The following is an 11,174-nucleotide window of genomic DNA, read 5'->3' on the forward strand; positions in this document are numbered from 1 at the left end:
TGAGAAAACTGAATCAGAAATTAAATGTGTCCAGGTTTACTAGGTTAGAAAGTTTCTGAGGCCAAATTTGAACTTTTAAACTTTTGTCTTCCTATTTTCAGTGATCTATCCACTGGACCGCTTAGCTTTCTAGATAAATTTAAACAGGCTTTGCAGTTGGAAAGACCTACATTCTAGCTATTCCTCTTAAACATAATAGTAAGCATTCATGTGACCATTTAATAAAGTGATATAAATAAATACAAATAGATAAATATAAGATATGATTTGATCCTCATTCCAATCCTATAAATGTTATTATTATCCTCTTTACAGATGAAGAAACTGAGATTGAGAGATGATTTGTGACTTGCCCTCTGTCATACAACTAGTATCTGAGTCAGGGTTCAAAGGCAAATGTTCAAGGCTATATAAAAAAAGTTACCTACTATTTTGCAGTACTTAAGATTTATTAAATTCATTGTCTAATTGTTAACTGATTCAACTATTAGCTGAGTAACATGGAGTTGTTATACTATAAATGTATTTGTAACTTTTTCTAGTAATACTCATTATGGTAAAAGTTGATGTTGATTGAGAAGGTCAAAGACCAGTAAGACACTCTTCTAAGAGTTAGCAAAACTATTCTGTTTCACTACACAATTGTAAAAGTTAGATTAGAATAAGTTTAAAGAGGTGGAGTTTAAATTGCACTGTTTAAACAGAATTTTAAGAAGTATCATTCTAATAGAATTGTCAGCTATTTACTGGTGATTCACATCCTATTACCAATATAATTACCCAGAATAGTCCATTAGCAAAATTTGCCTAGACAATGGAATCCCTGAATCATATGATAACTTGATATTTACTGAGAATAAGACTTAAACTTAAGTATTCTCTTTCCTTAAAAGTTACTCAGATTTTTGCATGGTAGACATTTTAGAGCTTGTGAAAGGAAGAAAAGATATCATTTATCACCCATTATATTGCAGAAGTGGAATCCTTTTCTATTAAGTATACACACATCTTACTAGAGAATCAGTACTGCCTAGGTAACAATAAGATTACAAATTGCAGAAAAAATTGTTTAATATTCACCAGTGGAGAGAGTTTCCAACCTAGTGTCTTCCACACAATGTAACCATAGATGTGGGCCCAAACAACCAAAGAAACTAACCCCCATTGATAATTATTATATTTGGACATTTCATCTCTAAAAAGAATATATACTAAGTGATGTTATTCCTCTCATAGAATCCCTGAGACATCAATGATATTATCTCTGTGTGGCTAAAGAAATTATAGCTCAAGGATGCCAGATGAATTCTCTAGCACCCCTCGACCCCCACAAAACAAGGTCTTATCTGTCAAACAGAAAATGAATAGCATTAGAAATTTCAGACCAGAATTGACACTAGAAAACTGTTGAATTAATTTCACTTTTTCAATATTCTCCCCAATCATGTGCAAACTATTTTCCATCCCTACCTTTGAATGAAAATTCTGGCTTAAAGATCATGGCAGTTGCCAAATCCAGTGATATATCTCAGGTTTCCTGTCTTCTTGACCATCTGGTTCCATGAAGGCTTTTTCTTTGGGTGTATATAATAGTTCATGAGAGAACAGTCAGAGTCTATGTTTCTGAGATCACTAGGGAAAGTTTTATTTGGATGCATCTGCTAATACTCAATAATTTCTTCAGAAGCAATCTTATTTTCACCTACTGTTTCAGTCAAGAGCTGGAACAAAAATTTTAAGCATGGATTTTTGATCCAATACACTAGAACAACTCTGGCTGAGTCATGATGAACTATCATTTAAAATTTCCTCAGTTCACAGATTGCCAGTATATCACAAATACATTATCCTGTTTTATTAGTACATTTGATTGTTGCTCATGGATCTGAAGACCACATGAAATCTTCATGAAATATTTTCATAGGATAGACCCTGGACTTAAGACTTTTGATGTAAGGAAAGCTTAGGTAAGAAACCAACCTCAAGCAATATAGATACATGCATTCTCAGCAATTATGCCCTTAAAGCAAGATATATAGATATAGATATAAAATATAAATGAGAGATAATATATGTGCATGGGCATATGTAGAAAGAATATATATGTATGTATATGTAGGTGTTTTATGCACTATATATGTTTTATATATAATATTTACTTTTATTCACTTATTTATTAAATAATGGACCCCCTTTGCAATCTTGTGAAGCCCATCCCCTATTTATGAGAATGTTTTAAAATAAAAATATAAGATTACAAAGGAAATCAATTATTTTGAATATAATTATTAAAGTATTATTATTTTAAAAATATTTATGGATTCCTTATTGAGAGTTTTGTTTTGGAAAGTTGCTTAGAACAATGAATGGGTGTGACATAGTTAGCTGCCAGAGGCAGCATTTGAACCTACTCCAAAACCAACTCTATTATACTATGTTGCCTCTCATATTTGCAAATTCAGTACAATAATTACATAAAATAAATATTTATGAGATGTTTACTTGAAAATAGAGGTATTTGCTTATGAAATATAGTATGGTACAGCGAATAGAACACTGGGCTTAGAGTCAGGAAGATCTAAGTTCAAATCTGGCCTCAGATATCTGGAGTTCTGCCATTCCAGATAAGGCATTTAACCTTGTTGGGCCTCAGTTTTCTCATTTATATATAAAATGAAATGATCAAAATTGATGGTCTCTCATTTCTCTTCTAAATCTAAGCTTATGAGGCTTTACACTGCTTGGAATTTTCATTTGTCAAAAATTATTCTTTATCAAAAGCAAACCATTGTAGTGAAAAAAAAAAGTCTTAATTACATACATTTGTCCTTAGCATGATTTGATCCACAATACTTTAAATAAACATCTGTTGGACCTGCAAATGACTTACTACACACCTTCATACAAGGTGGCTGGGATGATCTACCACTATAAAGATATAATGGAAAAACATTGTTACATAGCAATAGGGACACAGGCTGTCATCATGTCATCATGAGAGTTTCCAGTGAAGAATTTACTGTAACAATGTAGGCAGAGAATGAAAATGAATTTTAAATGGCTTTATGATACTTATAGTGCTAAAATTTAAATACAAAATGAAATTGGCTCAATAGTAAAAACCATTTATTTCCTCTGTAACTTTAATTCAATGCCTTTCCCTGGCATTCAGATAACCCCAGCTTACTGAAGACTGTCCCAGGAAAGGACGGGGCCAGGCATGTTGAAAAATAGTAAAAACACTTTGAAAACCATCTTGGTAAGCTAACTATGGAGAGACAAACCTCTTGTGGGTTTATTCAAATTTGCCCTCAGTTCTATGTAACCCTCATTTGCTTCTATGGTGATGGTCTACAAATGGTATATATGTTAAAAAAAAAAAAAAAAGGAATACATCGATGAAAATCACACAATTTTTTACTCTCTATAAACATAAAATTAACTTTCCTCCTGCTTTTTTTAGCATTGGACAGAAATTCTGATTGCTTTATATTATAATATGTATTTATTATACTTTACTGAAGATATTAATCATAACAAGTAGGGTTTTTTTGCTGATTTCTGTGGTTTTCTAAGTAAATTATCATTTTCTATGCAAGTAGCAATGAGATTTCATGTTTCCTCTTTTATAAATTTGTATCTTTAATATGTCATTTCATTCAATTCATACATTTCTTATATAATATGCAAAAATTTGGGGGAAGAAATATTTTTTGGGGGGACAGCTGAGTAGTTTAGTGGATTGAGAGCCAGGCTTAGAGATGGGGGGTCCTAGGTTCAAATTTGGCCTCAGACACTTCCTAGCTATTTGACCCTGGACAAGTCACTTAACCCCCACTGCATAGCCCTTACTGCACTTCTGCTCTATAACCAATCCATTGTATTGATTCTAAGGTGGAAGGTAAGGGAGAAAGAAAGAAAAAAAGAAAAGAAGGAAAGAAAGAAAGAAAGAAAGAAAGAAAGAAAGAAAGAAAGAAAGAAAGAAAGAAAGAAAGAAAGAAAGAAAGAAAGAAAGAAAGAGAGGAAGGAAGAGAGGAAGGAAGGAAGGAAGGAAGGAAGGAAGGAAGGAAGGAAGGAAGGAGGGAAAGAAGGAGGGAGAGAGGGAAGGAAGGAAAAAGAAAGAAAGAAAGAAAGAAAGAAAGAAAGAAAGAGAGAGAGAGAGAGAGAGAGAAAGGAAAGAAAGAAAGAAGCAAGCAAACAAAGTGCTTTCACTTTCTCTTTTTTAAATTTTATTTTTTTAAAACCCTTACCTTCTGCTTAAGAATTAATACTAATTATTGGTTCTAAGGAAGAAGAGCAGTAACGATAATCAAGTGGGGTAAAGGGACTTGTCCAGGGTCAATAGGAAGTATCTGAGATCAGATTTGAATCCAGTTCCTCCCACCTCAAGGCCTGACATTCTATCCACTAAGCTACTTATCTACCTCCTTTTTATTCATTGGGGGTGGGGGTGGTGTGGGAGGAAGCATTCAGTGATTCTCCAAAGTTTGCACTTGGTCTTAGATATATAATTTTGATTATTAAAGACAGTTCCTATGTTTTCCAGATTGGTATATTTTGTCAAAGTCTGTTTCCTACTCCTAATAATGTAAGCTCATAGCTAATTTCTTTTTTCAACATAACAAATTTTGCTTATTGTTTTCCCTTCCCTAGCATAATTTCAATTTGAACCTAGAAAATATTTTGGGAAATGAATTGCTGTAGTCTTTTTGAAAAAAAATTTTTTTTAATTCTGTGGTCAATATTCATCGGTAGCTGGTTTGTCATTCTCTTCTGCTTTATGCCTCCATGATTAGCATATCAACACAGTGTTTATTTCCCTAAAAGATACTGACATAATTCCCTCTTTCTAAAACTTTGAAAATAATTTTGTATCATGGGTATTAATTGAGATAGTTACATTTTGTAGACTTCATTTGAAATTTATCAGAATTCACCATCTCTCTAATTCCTACTGTGGTAATTAAATAATAACTTCCACAAATTCTCTTTTTGAGATTATATTGTTTATTTTCTTGTCAATGTGGATATGTTATTAGTTTATAGAGAAACAGCCATTTACTTTTCAGTTTCTTATATTTGGATAAAATTATGTATATTAGCCTATGATAATTTTTATGTTCCCTTTCTACTAATGTTTAAATTACCAAATTCATTTTTGAAAAAATTTAGTAATATGATTTACTCTTAATTTCATCAAGTTAAATGGTGGTTTATCAATATTGTCTTCAACATATTGTTTTATCAGTTCTTCATTTCTTTCCCCCTACTATTTTATTTCAAATTCCTAATATTTCTTCATGTTTTGGGGGAGTTACTAATTAATGAATTTTATGGATTTAAAAAATTATATAATGAGTTCATTAATTAACTCCTTTTTCTGTTCATTTGTTTTCAGGTATACTTTTATATATAATATATTATGCAAATCAGAAAATAAAAAAATATAGACATATACTTTATTGTGAGAGCATCCCTCTATAAATAAATCTATTTTTTTTGACTTTGAGAATTTTTTTTTAAATTTTTTTGGTGTCTGGGCTAATAGATTTTTGCCACAATATACATTATATACACATACATATATGCATATTCCTTCTATAATGAATTATTTAGCTTCATCCTAACAATTTTGGTGACTTACTATATTGTTATTATCTTTGATTCACTTAAACATTGTCTCTTCTTGGATGTACACTTAGGTTTTCAATTCTTTAGATTTAGTTTTGCCTTTTACTATCTCAATTACTATTTTGTTCTCTTTGTAATAAATGTCTAATAAATATTCCCTTTTCTACTTGTTTATGCTTAGTCATAATCAATTTTTTTAAATGTCACATCTATTAAAATATATGCTTTTTAAAATCAATCACATATAAAGAGGTTTCAAGATCATGCAAAAAATAAATAGCTGAACTAGAATTTAAATGTAACTTCTATGGGTTCAAATTTGGTGTTCATTATATTGAATTGTGCTATTTCCCTGTACAACACACAGATACATTTCAGATGTTGACTATACACTTGTCAAAATTAAGCTTATGTGGTAAAATAAGTAATTAAGTGAAAACTGGAATAAAATTAATTTATTATTAATGAAAAGAAGACTAAATTTAATATTGTCTACCCTTCACAGTAATGCCACATAATATTCAAATTACCTAACAACTGTGCTCATTTCATAAATCATAAGATTGTACTTAAGATTCTGCAAGCTAGACTTTAGTACTATGTGATCTGAGTATTACCAGGAGAACAGACCGATTTTCAGAGAGGCAGAGGAACTAGCAACCAAATTGCCAACATTCACTGAATTATGGAGAAAGCAAGAAAGTAATAAAAAAAAATCTACTTCTACTTTGTTGACCACAGAAAAGCCTTTGACTGTATGTTCTTGGTATTATTCAGTTGTGTCCAATTCTTTGCAGCCAAATTTGGCATTTTCTTGCAAAGATACTGGAGTGTTTTCCTTTTCCTATTCCAACTCATTTTACAGAAGAGGAAACTGTAATTAACTCAGGATCACACAGTTATTAAGTGTCTGAATCTGTATTTCAAATTAGATCCTCCCGACTCTAGGTATTCTATGTACTGTACTACCTCTCTGTGTGGATTACAATAAAATGTAACATATTCTCAAATATATGGGAGTAGCAAATTATCTTACTTGACTCCTGAGGAACTTTTATGTAAGTGACAGTTAGAACTGAACAATGAATGACTCATTTGGTTTAAGATTATAAAAGGAGTACCACAAGGTTGTCACCTTAATTATTTAACTTATATACATAGTATATCATGCAAAATGCCAGGCTGGACAAATCAAAAGTCAGAATTAAGGTTGCCAGGAGAAAGAGATCTCAGATATGCAGACAATATCACTCTGATGGAAAAAAGTTAAGAATTAAGAAGCCTTTGAGGAGAATTGAAGAGGAGAGTGCAAAAATTGGCTTGAAACATAACATAATAATAATAAAAAAGCCCAGCTAAGATCTTGGCAACTGGTTTTGTCACTTACTGGCAAATAGAGACAGAAGAATGGGAAGCAGATTCAGATTTTATATTCTTGTGCTCAAAGACCATTGCAGATGGTAACTTGCAGATATGAAATTAAAAGACACTTGCTCCTTGGAAGAATATTTGTAGTAAATCTGGACAGCATACTAAAAAGCAGATATCACCTCACCAACAAAGGTTTGTAGAGACAAAGCTATTTTCCCCAATAATAACATATAGCTATGAGAGTTGGACTATAAGAGAAACTAAACACTTGAGGCTTTTGAATTGTGGTGCTAGAGAAGACTTTTGAGAGTCGCTTGGACAGCAAGGAGAATAGATCAGTCAATAATTAAAGAAATAATTCAGACTATTCACTTAAAGGTTAAATATTGAATTCGAAGTTTAAATACTTTGGTGCATAATGAGAAGACATAATTCATCATAAAAGACTCTGATTTGGGGAAAGATTATAGACAAAAGGAAAAGGAGATGGCAGAAGATGAAATGCTTAGATAGTGTCATAGAAATAACAATAGGAACCTGGAGAGACCTCAAGAGAAAGTGAAGAATAGAAGGGAAAAGGGAGTTATGGTCCATGGGGTCACAGAGTCATACAGAACTGAATGAATGAACAACAATAATCCTTCAGGAAAAAATATTTCATGTAAAATTCTAGGTGAATAAAACAAAAATGAAGGCTATCATTGATTGTCCCCCACAACTCTTTTGCATGTAGGGAATGGCATAAGAAAATCAAGAGAATAAGCTGCCAGTCAAATGCTAAACAGAAAGCTTAAATTAATAATATAGGTATCACATTAGGAGGATGTTGGTTATATGTGTAAATGGTTTACTTGTCACATATCAATATTAATATCACACTTCACTTGTTCTCATGTAATTTTTATCCTTTACTAGTATAGCACTTTCTTAGAATTGCCAAGCAGATTAAGATGCTAATTTCTTGGCACAGAAAGTTGAAAAATGAATCAAGAATTATTTTCTATGTCTAAAATCCAAGAAAGAAGACTTTGGGAAAAAAAATAAAAGAGGAGAGTGAGGAAAAGTTTAAAAAAGTTTGTTGTTTAATCCCTTAGTTTCTGTATTGATTCTAAGGCAGAATTGTCGCAAGGGCTAGGCAAGGGGGTTTGAGTGACTTGCCCAAGGTCACACAGTTAGGAAGTGTCTGAGGCTAGATTTGAATCTAGGGACCCCACCCTCCCCATCTCTAAGTATGGTTGTCATACCACTGAGCTACCCAGGTGCTCCCCAAAAGTTTTCAGTTAAATAGGGTCAAACTATCTCATTATTTTACACAAATACAAGGTTTAATGAATTCCAAAGAGCAAATTTTTGCTAGGTATACTATATGTCATGTATGTTTGATAGGTAAGTCATATGTATACGTTGAAGTCCAAAGGACTTTCATGTAGAATAATACCCAGGGCCAGATTTACTGGGGGAATCAAGGAGAGAAATGCTGGAGGGAACTGTGCTCTAGACCAATGGTAAATCATCTCCAGTATCCCAAATTTCTTGTTAATAAAAAGAAAGTATTATTTCAGTATCTCTCTCACAATTAAATGGGCTAAAAACTAGTTGGGGCAAATCATGTTAAGTCACTTTAGTAAAAATTGTTAAAGGAAAACTTATTAAGATGTGTTTTACCAAAGGGAATCCTTTACAACTCTCTTAAATACTTCTGATCATTTTTCTTGATGAAAATTTAGTTTCAGTTAACTTACATCTTGAAAGAATTCTGTATCTTCCTTAATATCTAATTTGAATCTTTCTTCTTTATGAAAGCTGATTTAATTTCACTTGAAGCTCATTTGATGAATTATTCTAGGTTTCATACAGAGAAAGTGTCTATCTTTGGTTGTAATACCATATTTCCTATTCAGCTAGTGAATTTCAAAAGCCCTCAATGTACCTTTATAAACGATGTTGGTTAAATGAAAGTTTTCTCTTTATGCCTAATTTGATTGTTTTAGAGTCTTTTAAAGGGCATATGCAACTTGGCTTATATAGTTCCACTTAATTTAAGGCTATGAATTATAAACATATTGTTAAAGTTCAAGGTTTCATTCAATTCTCCTGTAATGTCTGGGAATGTCCTAGCATCTCTGGCACAGGTATTAAGGAAAAGCAAAGGAAGAATAAGGAAAATGAAACATATGCACGTAAGTTATCTTTCCTTTAAAAACCTGCATTCCTAAGTGCCATTCTGCCTTTTTCCAGGACTTGGTAAACCATTTAACTACTATAGGGACAAGGTATTTTTATGTCCTAGGAAAAAAATTGAAATGTGTATACCTCTATCTTTGAAAAGTATCGTTCCTGGGCATTTCTATGAGTGGAGTCTTTGGAACTTCATTGTACACATATGATTAACTGTTATAATACACATGATAAACAGGACTTAGCAATGAAGGAGACTTTGGGGAATTTGTCAAACCTTTTGTTTGAGTCTATTAATGAAATCTCATGATCTGAACCTGTCATACTTAAAACAGCTCTCCTTCATCTTCTTTAGTCCTTTATGTGTCCTTTAGGGTCACAAAGCTCCCCTTATATTTATGCTTTATTCACAATAAATTACAGTCATCCTTGTTATAGAAGCATCATTTACAACTGTAGAAATGAATCAGAACAATATGAATGTGTCCGTATACCTATTGTGCACCCAATATCCCATAGCCCTACCTTTTTTTCTTTTTTTTTGACTTTAAACATTTATTAATAATCATTTTTAACATGGTTACATGATTCATGCTCCTACTTTCCCCTTCACCCCCAACACTCCCCCCACCCATGGCCGACACACATTTCCACTGGTTTTGTCATGTGTCCTTGATCAAGACCTATTTCCAAATTGTTGGTGGTTGCATTGGTGTGGTAGTTTCAAGTCCACATCCCCAATCATGTCCACCCCCACCCATGCATTCAAGCTGTTACTTTTCTTATATGTTTCCTCTCCTGCAGTTCTTCCTCTGAATGTAGGTAGCGTTCTTTACCATAAATCCCTCAGAGGTGTCTGGGTCATTGCATTGCTGCTGGTACAGAAGCCCATTACATTCAATTTCACCACAGTATATCAGTCTCTGTGTACAATGTTCTTCTGGCTCTGCTCCTTTTGCTCTGCATCAGTTCCCGGAGGTCTCTCCAGTTCGCCTGGAACTCCTCCAGTTTATTATTCCCTTTAGTAAAATAGTATTCCATCACCCGCATATACCACAGTTTGTTCAGCCATTCCCCAATTGAAGGACATACCCTCCTTTTCCAGTTTGTTGCCACCACAAAAAGCGCAGTTTTAAATATTTTCGTACAAGTCTGTCTATCTATGATCTCTTTGGGGTAGAAACCCAACAATGGTATGGCTGGATCAAAGGGCAGGAATTCTTTTATAGCCCTTTGAGCATGATTCCAAATTGCCAGCCAGAATGGCTGGATCAGTTCACAACTCCACCAGCAATGCATTAATGTCCCAATTTTGCCACATCCCCTCCAACATTCATTACTCTCCCCTTCTTTCATTTTAGCCAATCTGCTAGGTGTGAGGTGATACCTCAGAGTTGTTTTGATTTGCATTTCTCTAATTATTAGAGATTTGGAACACTTTCTCATGTACTTATTGATACTTTTGATTTCTTTACCTGAAAATTGCCTATTCGTGTCTCTTGCCCATTTATCAATTGGGGAATGGCTTGATTTTTTATAAAATTGCTTTAACTCCTAGTATATTTGAGTAATTAGACCCCTGTCAGAGTTTTTCGTTATAAAGATTTTTTCCCAATTTGTTGTTTCCCTTCTGATTTTGACTACATTGTTTTTGTTTGTACAAAAACTTTTTAGTTTAATATAATCAAAACCATTTAATTTACATTTTGTAAATTTCTCTAACTCTTGCTTGGTTTTAAAGTCTTTCCTTTCCCACAGATCTGACAAGTATACTATTCTGTGTTCACTTAACTTATTTATAGTTTCCCTCTTTATATTCAAGTCGTTCACCCATTCTGAATTTATCTTGGTGTAGGGTGTGAGATGTTGATCTAGACCTAATCTCTCCCATATTGTTTTCCAAATTTCCCAGCAGTTTTTGTCAAATAGTGGATTCATGTCCCAAAAGTTGGGCTCTTTGGGTTTATCATACACTGTCTTGCTGATGTCATTTA

Source organism: Gracilinanus agilis, chromosome 1, assembly GCF_016433145.1.
Source record: "Gracilinanus agilis isolate LMUSP501 chromosome 1, AgileGrace, whole genome shotgun sequence".
In the NCBI taxonomy this organism is placed as follows: domain Eukaryota; kingdom Metazoa; phylum Chordata; class Mammalia; order Didelphimorphia; family Didelphidae; genus Gracilinanus; species Gracilinanus agilis.